This window comes from Adiantum capillus-veneris, chromosome 23 (assembly GCF_014529385.1).
Source record: "Adiantum capillus-veneris isolate H3 chromosome 23, ASM1452938v2, whole genome shotgun sequence".
In the NCBI taxonomy this organism is placed as follows: Eukaryota; Viridiplantae; Streptophyta; class Polypodiopsida; order Polypodiales; family Pteridaceae; genus Adiantum; species Adiantum capillus-veneris.
Window position 1 is genome coordinate 74,104,888 of NC_140953.1, and position 13,913 is coordinate 74,118,800.

The following is a 13,913-nucleotide window of genomic DNA, read 5'->3' on the forward strand; positions in this document are numbered from 1 at the left end:
GCTTTGGTGCGTCTATATAATGTACTCTGTAATTTTGTCCTGCCCATATAGCTTGATTGCGAGGAGCATATGTCACATTTGTGTCTTCTCTAGGAGAAAGTTTGTAGGAAATGTTTTGAACATTTCTTCTTATACTCATAACCAATATAGAATGCAGAAGTTGATAAAGTATTAAAGGGATTCTTGTAAAAATTGAACATTTCTTTCCTCAATGGTATTTTTCCTAATTCAGCATTGACTCTCTTCCGAACTTATTGCACATTAATGTCATTTGATTGGCTTAAGTCAAGGGACTTGAATCTTCCCACCACTTCGATTGGCTCTTTTTTTTCACAAGCATATCCTTATCTTTTAGGTATTTATCATCACTTCACTATGCAAAGAAAAGTTTTCAAGGTGCAATTTCTAGAGTATGAGCCAAAATCATCCACACACAACAAAAGCATGATTACAAACATTACCAATAGGTGTCTTCTTGGTACGTATACTCCAGTATCATGTGCACCATATATCAATGCATAGTTAAAACCGAGTTAATGGAAGTGGGCTCCCTTGCTAAACTCTTATAAAATTTCCTCTAAATGTATCAACATACCCCTTTCTAAGAAATCTTCGAGGCATCTCCAAAGATTCTCACAAGGAACTGTATTGAAAGCTTACTTAAGAGTTCATTAAGCTACAATTCAATTGTTTTCCTATTCTTCCTATGAGAAGAGTAGCGAGATGACTAACTTGTGATATGACCTTGGTGGATTGTGCTATGACATTGGTGGAAGCTTGCTTGCTAATGAGCACCTTTGTCATTTCCTTAAGCCTAGGCACTTGAGTTGTCTTGCATTACAATACCAAATAGGTTTGTCATTAGGGTTTAACCATTGAGCTTTGTTAGTTCTTTGCATTGTTTACATCTCCACCTTTTGGTAGAGGCTTAATCTGATCAAAGTTGTGATAATCAACTTTGATCAGATTGAAGTACAAGATTGAACATTTCACAAATCCAACCACATATATCCATTCCAATATTTCTTGGTTGTACCTTGGGGATCCTTTACATGGTTGTTGGGATTGATTATTTGATTGCTCTATTTATATCCTCAAATGTGGGTGAGAGACCAAAGCATGTTTCTATTTCTTGGTTGTACCTTGGGGATCCCCTACATGGTTGTTGGCATTGATTATTTGATTGCTCTATTTATATCCTCAATGGTAAAACGAAATGGTGTGCACAAAAGAGAAACATGCTTTGGTCTCTCACCCACATTTGATTAGAATAGTATTTTCTCCAATGTACATACATATATGTGAGAGTCAAGCCACCAATGCACATACATGCATGCGAGTCAAGTTACAAATATTCTTTATACACTTTCTTTTCAAGTTTCTTCAAAATTTGGAGAGAGAGAGAGAGAGAGAGAGAGAGATGACCTAAATTGGTTTTACTCAATAATGGAGGGCTGTAACACTAGTTTGGTACCACAATCAACGTTACCGTGTCCTTTTTGTATCATCTTGTAGAAAATACCAAGGCAAAATCATAATGAACTTTTACTAAATCACATGGTGTGTGACTTGTCCCTTGAGTATAGTACATAAGAAAAACACTACAAAGTTGTTTTGAGAGTCATTATTTAACTTCAAAAAAGAGTTATTTAACACCATGTCTACAAAAGTATGTGTAGATTCTAGTATGTGGTGCATAAATCATAGAAAAAAAATCAATTGGCTCTAAATTCCATGAATATGTGGTGTTTGTAAGTTTATAGAGTGGCACATAAAGTATTGTGACAAGCAAAATTCATTGGCCCAGGAAAAAAATCATACATTATGAGTGGGTAGGACAAAAACATGCAAAAACAAGGGACATTGATGTGTCCATTTAAATTGTAAAAATATTTTTATATATCGAAAATAGCTTGTTCTTGCATATTTAGATTTTCTCCATTGGTAGCTTTAAAAAATAAAATCCATTTGACATTGTTTGGAGCATAGAAATGACCTATGATTTTTTCCAAGTTTTAGGACATTATAATGTCCACGAAACATTTCAATGTCCAGGTACCAAACTAGTGTTAAGGTGACATGGTAAATTTCTAATTGGTTTCTGCTTCCTTGCTAGATACTATAAGATACATCTCTGTTGTCGTGAAGCTCCACGTCCACTAAGAGAAAAGAAAAAAAAAAAAGGTTTTTTTTGTAGCTTTTATGGTAGAAGAATTTTGTTTTCAAATGTTGCACATGGCAATGGTTTGGTTGATATGAAAGTCGATTGGGATATTCGATGATGCAGTGATTGATAATCATACCATATGTTGTGTTTTACAATGATTCTTTGGCAAATGTGTATGCCAAATATGGTAAACTTCGGAGGGCACAATAAGTGCTTAAGGAGCTTCTTGTTCGTAGAAGATGCAATGCTTTGGTAAATATGTATGCCATTTGTTGTGTTCGACAATCCTAATTTAGGATATGTTAAATTAGGATAAACTTTGGAAAAAATAAAACTCACCCTTTGGGCTTTAAACATTTCACCTCTTGTGTAATACCTTAGCACCATGCTCGCAGGTGCCGCCAAGTTGCTCCCAGAACTTGCTAAATTTAAACAATTTATGGCAAGTTAAAACTTCACCTTAAGGCTTCCAAGACTTTGTACTTGGTGTCTAAAGAGATATTTGATGACTTGAGCTTAGCATGTGCAATCACTTTTCATTTTAGACACCTATAATTGCTCTCGATCATCTCCTTTGTCCTGTACCTTTGCTCATGGCTACTCGGGATACAATTATTCTTCTTTAACCTGCTATGATTGAGATAATCAATTAGCAATTACCCTTGCTCTTTTATGGACTTTCCCCTTTTGGGTGCATTAGCACTTAATCAATTTCACTCTTTTTATTTTCCCTTGACTTAAGTGGCCAGTTTAAGTTGGAAAATAGTTTTAGAAGGTTAGAAATCAATATTCATGACATTATCTCTCCCTTGAAATCATAGTCGTCCTCGACTATGGGGTGGAAAAATAAAGTCCACCATCACCGGCATCATATACAGACCCTGTATCTGCATCTTCATCCGCTTGTTGCTCCACAAAAGCTTGACCTTCATCTAGGCTTTGCTCACTTTCTCCATCAGCTTCTAAGCTCTCATCATCTGCAACTTGATTGCACCCTGCTACCTTTTCATGTACAAGCTTTCCACAAGAACATGCTTTACCTCTTCAATCCGCTTTGGAACCTCAACATTTGCTACCGCTTTTGCACCCGGGTTCACTTCAACATAGGGCTTATCTTTGTCGACAAGCTCGTCCACCATCGGCATAGGCACATCACAAACCGAAAACCTCCAAGAAGCATAACCAACCATAGGCCTTACCTCAATAGGCTCTTCACTTCAAACAATTGGAACCGTCTTTGGTCGGATCAAAGAACACTCCACTATCGCTGCAACATATACATAATCTGCAGGCTTCAACAAGCCCATCTCTAGCTTTCATTTTACCTTTTTGCTCTTCATCTTGGCTAGATAGACCATGTCTTCATATGCATCCGCACCGCACTCAACCTTTTCTCTAATCCTCGGATGCAAGTGCTTTAACAAGTTTGAAAACTTCAAATACTGATTGCCTTTTACCTCGGTAGTAACCTCTAACTGTTTCCAACAGGCTTAGGAAAACGGAAAAATCTTTACTTACGTCCTGGCGTACTGCCTTCAACTTTGCAGCAGCTTCTTTTGGAGTAATCACTTTTTGAAATCTCTCCAAAAACCAACTCTGCAACTCCTGCCATGAAATTCAATCATTGCTCTTTAAACCATCGAACAAAATCCTGCCCGTCCGCGTATCAGTATCGGCATGTCTGTAACTTTTCTACATCCGTCAACATATGCATCGACAATAGCCATAACTCAAAATCTGCTAACCAATCCTCAGGGTCTTCAACACCCGTAAATATGGGGCCAAAACTTGGATCCACCATCTTTGTCAGCTTCAAACTCGACCAACAAACACTATTTGACTATCCGCCAACCGCTTTCTCGGCTACCAAATACCACTTCAGACTTCAAATAGGAGCATCAGACAGCTCCTCTATGGGGGCACCAAAAGTATGGGAGCTTGGTGTTGGGGTATAAAGCCCAATGTGGTCGCCCAGGTAAGTGGGCAGGCCGCCAGGTATGTACACATATTCTTTTGTTAAAACCTAATAAGAACTCACTATGCTCTACACACTACAGTAGAGCGAGTTCACCATATCGTCGTGCTCTTCTTCTCGCACTCTCTCTCGCGTCGCACTTCCGCTCGTACTCCTTCAACTGGTATCAGAGCTCAGATCGAGGCTCGGGGTAGCATTTGCAGGTAGCCAAAGTCACCTGCTCAGATTGGAGTGAGATTTGACAGGCGAAGACACGGCCCTAATTCCTGTGGGAAAACCCAAAGGGCTTGGTGTTCTCAGAATTTCATTATGAGGTCATCTCGGCCACCGTTCGGCTTCGACAAAGTTCTGAGCATGCCATTTTCGACTACGTGGTCTCGGCGGGTGCAGATCCGACTCTGCAAATTTGGGGTTTCGGCCTACGACTGCAGGTGCTGAGGATATCTGCACTTCTAGAGTGCTGATTTGTGGCTGTCTACACAACGAAGGACGGCTCACAGTTCTTGGAGGCGTGTCACATACGACACGGACGCACCTACACACAGACTGTAGGCGACATCCACTAGTTCATCAGGTAGCTTGTGTTTGTTGCTTGATATTCCAGATTTCATCCTGACATTGCACGTACTTCCACATGGGATGTATTGTCAGAGATGATGTATGTCTGTTGAGGGTTTGCTGGCTATGAGTCACGCAACAAACAACCGCCGCAGCGGTTACAGCATACAGTGGGAAATTTGTGGATGTATGACTTTGTGGGAAGTCTATGTACTGTCAGATTTACTGCAGCCTTTGTTGAGGGTCGAGTGAGGTTTTATTGAGCTGGGGATTCTCGAATGTTGAGATCCTTTCGGTGATACAGGTCTTGGAGCGATCCCTCGAGCACCCTTAGATATGCAGCTAGGATGTATTGACTGTGAGTTAGACAGTTGGGATTGCATCTTTGCTTTACTGCCGTTGAGGCATTGTCGCAGTCTATGCTTACAGGACAGTGAGAGACAGTACAGGTGCAGGATAGATTTACCCACAGCTTACAGTGTTAGAGAGACAGTGGTTTTTTGAGCTGTTTTTGGTCTATTTTTTTAGTACACCAGGGCCATTTTACAAAGGAGACTCTGCCGAAATTTCTGCAGAATCTGAAGCTTTCTTGGTTCATTTGACAGGTTGATATTGGTTCAGAGGTCAGTTTACAGGGAAAACTCTGCCGAATTTTTCCCAGGAAAGTAAACTACTGTGAAGCGTAGTTATGGCTGGATCACAGGACACTGCTCTTTACAATATCAAGAAGCTGGATGGAACCAATTTCCCATTGTGGAAGAAGCAGGTTTGGCACGTGTTGGTACAAAAGAAGCAGATAAAACCTATAAATCTCAAGGGGATAAAACCAGAAGATATGGACGAAGATGAATGGAGCGAAATGGATGAATTGGCACTTTCTACCATTATGCTGACTTTGACAGAAAGCGTTTACTTCAATGTAGCAGACTAGATGTCGGCTTATCAAGCATGGACAAAGCTAAGTGATCTTTATGAGAAGCAGAGTGCAGCTTCACAGGTATACTGGCTTAAGAAGCTTGTTGACTAGAAGATGAAAGAAGGGACACCTATGTCCAATCATCTGAATGAATTCAACACCATCTACAGTCAATTGTCAGCTCAAGGTGTCAAGTTTGATGAACCTGTTAGAGCTATGTTCCTGTTGATCACATTGCTGGAAAGTTGGGACACTTTTCGCACAACTTTCATTAATTCTGCACCTCCAGATGGTTTGACCATAGCAGGTGTAGAAGGCAGTCTGCTTACTGAAGAAACCAACAGAAAGACAATGGACAAAGGCAAAGGAACAACCTTAGTTGTCAGGGGAAGGACCAAAGAAAAGGACAAAGGTGGAAAGAGGAATCCGTCTCGTAGCAAGTCCCGCATTGCTAAAGGCAAGAGTGACATAGAATGCTACCATTGTGGCAAGAAGGGTCACATGAAAAGAGACTGCAGAGAATGGAAAGCAGAAAAAGGCAAAGAGAAAACTGAAGACCATGGTGAGAAGAACAAGTCCTCAGTGAAGATTCAAGAAATAAATGTGACAAACACTGTTGCAGAGGATGACAGTGTAGTGTCAGGAGACATCTATTTCTTGAAGAATACAATGGACTCATCTCTTCTTACAGCATCTGATGGAAATGCACTGAGTGACTGGATTATAGACTCAGGGGCATCACTTCATGTTTCTCCAAACAAGGAGTGGTTTACCTCTTATGTGACCACTAAAGATCATGTTCGGCTAGGCAATGGGCAGACATGTGAGATCTTAGGTGTTGGAGATGTTCAATTAAAGTTTCAGAATGGCTCTTCTTTCACGCTAAAGAATGTGAGACATGTTCCCACAATTACAAAGAGCTTGATCAACACAGGTTTACTTGATGATGCTGGCTACGTCACCACTTTTGGACAGAACATGTGGAAGATATCCAAGGGTTCTATGACAGTAGCACATGGAGTAAATTCTGGAGGACTTTACATGATTTATGTATCAAATGTCTCTAAAAATGTAATCAATGTAACCGAGCAACCCAACGTTTCTTTGTGGCATAGCCGGTTAGGACATATGGCCAAGAAGGGAATGGAAATCTTGTCTCGTTCTGGTTATTTGCCTGGCTTGTCATTTAATGATTTTGAATTCTGTGAACATTGTCTGTATGGTAAGCAAACACAACAGCCACATAAGCATACAAGCAGTAGAAGAGATACACAGTTGGCACTTGTTCATAGTGATTTGTGTGGACCTATGCCTAACCTATCTCTAGGGGGAGCTTCTTACTTTATGACATTTATAGATGATTACTCGAGGAAAGTATGGGTTTACTTTCCCAAGCACAAGGATGAAGCGTTTAGTGTTTTCAAAACATTTGTGACACTTGTGGAGAATCAGAGTGGCAAGAAGCTTAAATGCTTACGCACTGACAATGGTGGAGAGTATGTTTCAAAGGCCTTTTAGGACTTTTGTGAGTCAAAAGGTATAAAACGTGAACTTACTGCTCCTTACAATCCTCCTCAAAATGGTGTTGCTGAGAGGATGAATAGGACCATACAAGAGAAGGTCATAAGTATGTTGTCTAATGCACAACTGCCAAATGGGTTTTGGGCTGAAGTTGTATCAACAGCTGTTCATCTTATAAATAGATCTCCTAGCAATGTTTTGCAGAAGGATTCAGTGGGAGAGATGGTATGGTCAGGCAAGGTGCCCTCATACAAGCATCTCAGAGTCTTTGGCTGTGAGGCATATACTCACGTTCCAAAGGAATTTAGGAACAAACTTGAGCCAAAGAGTAGAGAGTGCATCTTTCTAGGCTATGGTAATTCTGGTGAGATGGGGTACAGACTTTGGGATCTTGAATCTAGAAAGGTTATCCGCAGCAATGATGTTCACTTTAATGAATCCAAATATCATTCTAAACCAGAGAGGGTTGAGGAGATTAGAAGAGTTGTCTTCCAAGAAGATGGACTTGCACGTGCAAGACAAAATGTCAGGGCTCAAGAGGAGCAAGGACAGGATAGAGTGGAACCACAGGTTGTGGCTGAGCCTGAGCCACCTATTTTGCGTAGATCTGGACGTATCACGCGACCTCCTGATAGGTTTGTTCCATCTATGAACTATGTCATGTTGACTGATTGCAATGAGCCTTCATGTTACAAGAAAGCAGTGCAAATGAAGGAGTCCGGGAATTGGCAATTGGCCATGCAGTCAGAGATGACAGCTCTGCATAAAAACCAGACATGGAAGCTAGTTAAATTACCACAAGGCAAAAAGGCTCTACCTTGTAAATGGGTTTACATGTATAAGATCACCGCTCATGATAGTCAGCTAAAGTACAAAGCAAGGCTTGTTGCCAAGGGCTTTAAGCAAGAACAAGGCATTGACTTTGATGAAGTCTTCTCTCCGGTGGTCAAGATGACTACATTGAGATGCTTTCTTGCATTGGTTGCCATATTAGATTTGGTGTTGCACCAAATGGATGTCAAGACAGCGTTCTTGCATGGTGATTTAGATGTGGAAATTTACATGCAGCAGCCATAAGGGTTTGTTGAGAAAGGCAAGGAAGATTTGGTATGCCAGTTGTTAAAGAGTCTGTATGGCTTAAAACAATCACCGAGGGCATGGTACCATAAGTTCCACAAGTTTATGCTTTCTCAAGGCTACAAACGTAGTGAGTTCGATCACTGTCTATATACAAAGAAGGCTAAGGATGGTAGTTGGCTGATCCTTATTTTGTATGTGGATGACATGTTGATTGCTGGCAAGCACTTGGAAGAAATTTCAGCTTTGAAGTCAAAGATGGCAAAATCGTTTGACATGAAAGACATGGGTGAGGCAAGTCATATACTTGGTATGCGCATTGAGAGAGACAAATCAAAGAAGTTGATTTGGTTATCTCAAATAGAGTATATTTACAAGGTTTTGCAACGTTTCAATATGGAGAAGGGAAAGGCATTGAGTGTTCCATTGCCACCATATGTGAAACTTAGCAAACAAGATTGTCTTGTGTTTGAGGAAGAACAAACTGAAATGGATAAGATTCCATATGCATCTGCAGTGGGTAGTTTGATGTATGCAATGATTGCTACTCGCCCAGACATTGCATTTGCAGTGGGAGTAGTAAGTCGATACATGTCAAACCCAGGCAAGAAACATTGGGAGGCAGTGAAAGAAATATTGAGATACCTGAAAGCTACAAAAAGTATGCGTATATGCTATGGGAGTTAGGAGCTAAGTGTAAAGGGTTTTACAGACTCGGATTATGCAGGTGACTTAGACAACCGAAGGTCTACGTCAGGGTATGTCTTTACATTGGCTTGTGCAGCAGTATCATGGCGTTCTAGATTACAAGATTGTGTTACTCAGTCTACTACAGAGGCTGAATATGTTGCAACATCAAAGGCATGCAAAGATTCCCATTTCGCTTAAATGGGAATCAAAGAAGAGATGCCTGTGTTATATTGTGATAGTCAGAGTGCTATACAATTGGCTCGCAATCCAGTTTATCACTCAAAGACAAAGCATGTGGATGTGAAGTATCATTTCATCAGGGAAATGCTCGAGGATAAGCAAATTGAGCTTGTCAAAGTTCACACCACAGAAAATCCTGCTGATTTACTTACAAAAGGACTTCCCTCAGAGAGCTTTGCGCATTTTCGCAAGCAGTTAGGTGTAGGGTAGTACATCACTTCTCCACATCTCTTGTATATTAGCTTGTATAGTAGCTTCTCTCACACTTAAAGTTCCACATTGGACTTTAAGTAGGAGGTTGTTGGGGTGTAAAGCCCAATGTGGTCGCCCAGGTAAGTGGGAAGGCCGCCAGGTATGTACACATATTCTTTTGTTAAAACCTAATAAGAACTCACTATGCTCTACACATTACAGTAGAGCGAGTTCACCATGTCGTCGTGCTCTTCTTCTCGCACTCTCTCTCGGGTCGCACTTCCGCTTGTACTCCTTCACTTGGGTCTTCCTTCAATTTCTTCAAAGGGTGACTTTCCTATAGAAGTATGGACAATTTTATTCTACACATACTCTACTAAGGGTAAATACTTTTCCCATTGATCTCTTTGATCTACTTCTGTCACATAGGCTTTAAGCATATCAATGATAATTGAAATTGCTATCTCACTTTGGCCATTTGTTTGTGGGTGATAGGCCGAAGAGAAATTCAACTTAGTACTACCCAAATTCTCAAAGAGACCCGATCAAAATTTAATGGTCATTCTTGGATCTCTATCGAATACTATAGACTTTGGTAGGCCATGGTACTTAAAGATCTATGTTGCCCATATCATTTGATTATCACTCAATTTAGTTTGTGTCAAAAATTATTTAAGACTTTGATGGTCTGTGCGTAAAACAAATGTAGTGCCTAGGAGATAATGCTTCCAAACATCCTAGGGTATGTAAGATAGCTAAAAGCTCTTTTTCATATATGCCTAGATTCTTTTCTTGGTCATCCAATCTCCTACTTTCCTATGCTATGGCATGCCTTTCGTGAAGAAAAATAGCTCCAAGGCATCACAATGGAACTCAAAAGGCTTTGAAAGGTCTGGTAATATTAGAACAGCTTGAGAGATAAGCTCTTGCCTTTAAATTTTCAAAAGCGCCATTCTCTTTTGCAATCCATAATTTAATGTTTTTCTTAGTCAAATCATACAATGGGCCTACTATGAATGAGAATTTTTCTATGCAGTGTTTGTGGTATGCACACATTCCTATAAAGCTTCTTATTTCGTGTATATTCATTGGGATAGGCCTTTCTTTTATTACCTCCAACTTTGCACGGTCCATTCGAATCCCTGCTTAAGAGATAAATGACCTAAATAATGAATATCTTTTATAAAAAAACACTTTTCTTTTGATCAATGTAAAGCTTATTGTCTCTCAAAACTTGAAATATTACCTGAAGATGCTGCTTATGCTCCTCAATAGTCTTTGAGTAGATGATAATGTCGTCAAAGAACACTCTTGTGAAGCTTCGATGAAGTTTGAAGAGCCTTTCCATCATTTGATTAAAGGTAGCCGGCACATTGGTAAGTCCAAAAGGGAGTACCAAGAATTCATATAGACCAAAAGTTGTTCAAAAGGCCGTCTTATGAATATCTTCAGGTACTATCCTTATTTGGTGATAGCCAATTTTGAGATCTATTCTACTAAAGTACGTAGAACCTAGTAGCTTATTGAATAGATATTCTATCTTGGGAACATGAAAATCTATTCTTTATCGTTATTCGATTAAGCGCCCAATAGTCCATACACATTCTATAAGTATCATCTTTCTTTTGTACTAGTAGAATGGGTGAATAGAATGGAGATGAACTAGGCATGACCATCCCTTTTTCCACAAGCTCGTTCACATGCCTCATAATTTGCTCTTGCTGAGCCGTTGAGGCTTGATAAGGAGGCTCATTAAGAGGTGAGCTACTGGGTAGACGTTTTGTGGAATGATCATCTTGTCCCCTTTTGGGAGGTAGCTCCCAAGGAATGTCATCCATAAACACATCTTGAAACTCATGTAGGAAATTAGAAAGTTCTAATCTTCTTTAATTTCATCTTTAACTTCATTAGGAACACGTGCATCTTTCTTAGACTCCTTGACAAAAACTATGTAGCAAGAAAGAGAGATTTTCATTACTTTGTCTAAAGTTTTAGTCTATATAAGAGGTATAGTGTTTCTTGCACTATTAACAAAAAATGCAACACCCTTGCCTTGATAAGAAAAAAGACTTTTCTCTCTGGAAACTTCATAGTGACAGCCATGTGATCAAACCATGGTGCTCCTAGGATAACATCTTCATGCTTGAGTGGAGAGACGAAGAAATCTTCTTACTCCACATAGCTTTTCAAATGGAGCCTTAGCTTTCCAATCAAGAGAGTGACTGAGACCTCTTTCCCTTTGAAAGCTCCATCTACTTGCACCACATCTTCCATCTCAAAGTCATGAATTCCTACCTTGGAAGCTAGATCAATAGAAATGAAGTTGTGGGTAGATCCAACGTCAAAAAATATGAAAGCATCATGCTCTCTTACTTTTCCCTAAGCATAAGAGAGTGGTGCTCCTTTGCAATGACCTTCCTCTTTTAGATCTTCCACCATGGTCGCTCTAAGAGGGTCATCACGTTCACTTCTCCTAGGACATGCACGTGAAATATGACCTTGCTCTTCACACTTGAAACACTTATTATCTTTACAATAACGTTCAACCTATTCAGGAGAAAGTTTATTTTTACCTTTGTAGCCTTTTCTTTTGCCTTTCCTTTGTTGTTTTTGTTGGGTTGTTTTTAGACTTAGAAGAATTCTCTTTTACAATGTTCTTTCCCTTTGGCTCAGTTGACTCCTTGGCTTATGTTGGCTTAGAAGAGCCTTAAAAGGGATCATCTTCATGTCCAGCTGAAAGGGGCGAATGGTGCCATCCCACTCCACAACCCCTTTGAGGTGCTGCATGAGAAGAGATCCCCTGACCCTGAGGAGCCTCCAGGTTCTCCTAGGGCCACAAATACGAGGACCGGGGATGAGTCAGATGTTGAAGAGTTTGTTCCTCTCTCCCAATGATGGAAGCCCTGGATATTCAGTCTTGGAACGTGAAAGGATTGAAGACCAAAAAGAAGCATGCCCTCTTCTGGGAGGAAGTTAGAAAGGAGAAGGAAGTGTGGTGTTGGGCCATTCAAGAACATCATCTTGATGGTCGCAACAAAAGAAAACAGGCTTTGGATAAGAAGTTGTTTTTCTATGGAGAGGGAGTCCTCTCCATTGTGGACAAGGACCTCGAGCCCAAAGTGGTCCCAAACCACCCATTTGAGAGTTTAGTGGAGTCCTCTCCATTGTGGACAAGGACCTCGAGCCCAAAGTGGTCCCAAACCACCCATTTGGGAGAGCCCTAGAAGTGAGAATTATGTGGGCAGATCAGCCTATTACTATAGTAAACAATTTATGGCCCTTGCAATATGGCCCTTGCAATGCAAAGGATAGAGCCAAATTATGGATGCACCTAAGGGACTCCCCTATTGAAGGAAAGTGGTTTCTGATCGGGGACTTTAATATAGTGGAGAAGAGCAACGATAGAATTGGATCAACCAGTTTGCTGGCAGACACTGAAAAAGCTAAATGGTTGGGTCTATGTGAGAAATGGGCTTTGATGGACCTATGGGAGGTGGGACCCTGGAACGACATGCTAGGCTTCACATACACAAGCCTTCAGTATGCCCGCACGGCTTCCCGCCTTGACAGGTGCTACTGCTCTCACCAGGCTGATTGGGTCCCGTCGCTACTTGAAATGAAGGTGGTACTAGCAAAGAGCATGTTGGACCATATACCATTACACTTGAAGCTACTTGTTATAGGGGCACACGTGCTCAAGGACCCTCTGTTTAGAAGTCTTACCAAGAAAGCCCTGAGCATAATACTCAATAAAGATGGTAATCTTGAAAGACCTAAAGCTTGGGACCTCTTTTCCTGAAGTATCCAAAAAGCAATCAAAATCTTGGGCCCTCAAATGAAAAAGGCTCGGGACGAGCAATGGAAGCAGCTTGAAGAGGAGGTTGCTAATCGGACTCTTAAAAAAGCTTCTGGACTAGCCTCTGAAGAAGAACACAAAAGTGGCTGGAAGAGAAAGCCAACCTGGCTAAGCAGAAACTCGAGGAGGTCAAGAGGGCGAGACTGATATCCCAAGAGACCTTCCTCCAGCCCGAGGCTACTAATCAAGCACATTTTTTAGGGCCGTGGCTAGGTTGATGCTTAATCACCTTAACCAAATCATTGGACAACCAGAGATAGGTTCTCAAGAGGTGGATGAATCCAGAGCAACTTTGCTTGAGAGTGTCAACAGAAAAGTCTCCCAACCTGAAGCCACTTGGCTTGAGATGGCCTTCTTTGAAGATGAATTCACGCTTACCGTTGCAAGCTCTTGGCAAGGAGAAATCACCTATTTGGGATGGTCTGACCACTGAGTTCTTCAGGGAGTTCTGGGAGGACCTCAAGGTCCCCGTCACATGTATGGCTAACGAGGCCCTAGTTAAGGGGTCCTTGGATCTCAATGTGAAAAGAGGACTTATCAAGCCTATCCCAAAATAGGTGTGTTGCTCGCAGCTTAAGCACTAGTGTCCCATAACCATGATGTCGGTTGCATAAAAAATCATTGCCAAGGTAGTCACTCTTAGAATGGCACCCCTCCTTGACAGAGTCATCTCCCCTCATTAGCACGGGTGTATTTATGACAACATATTGACAACCATGGT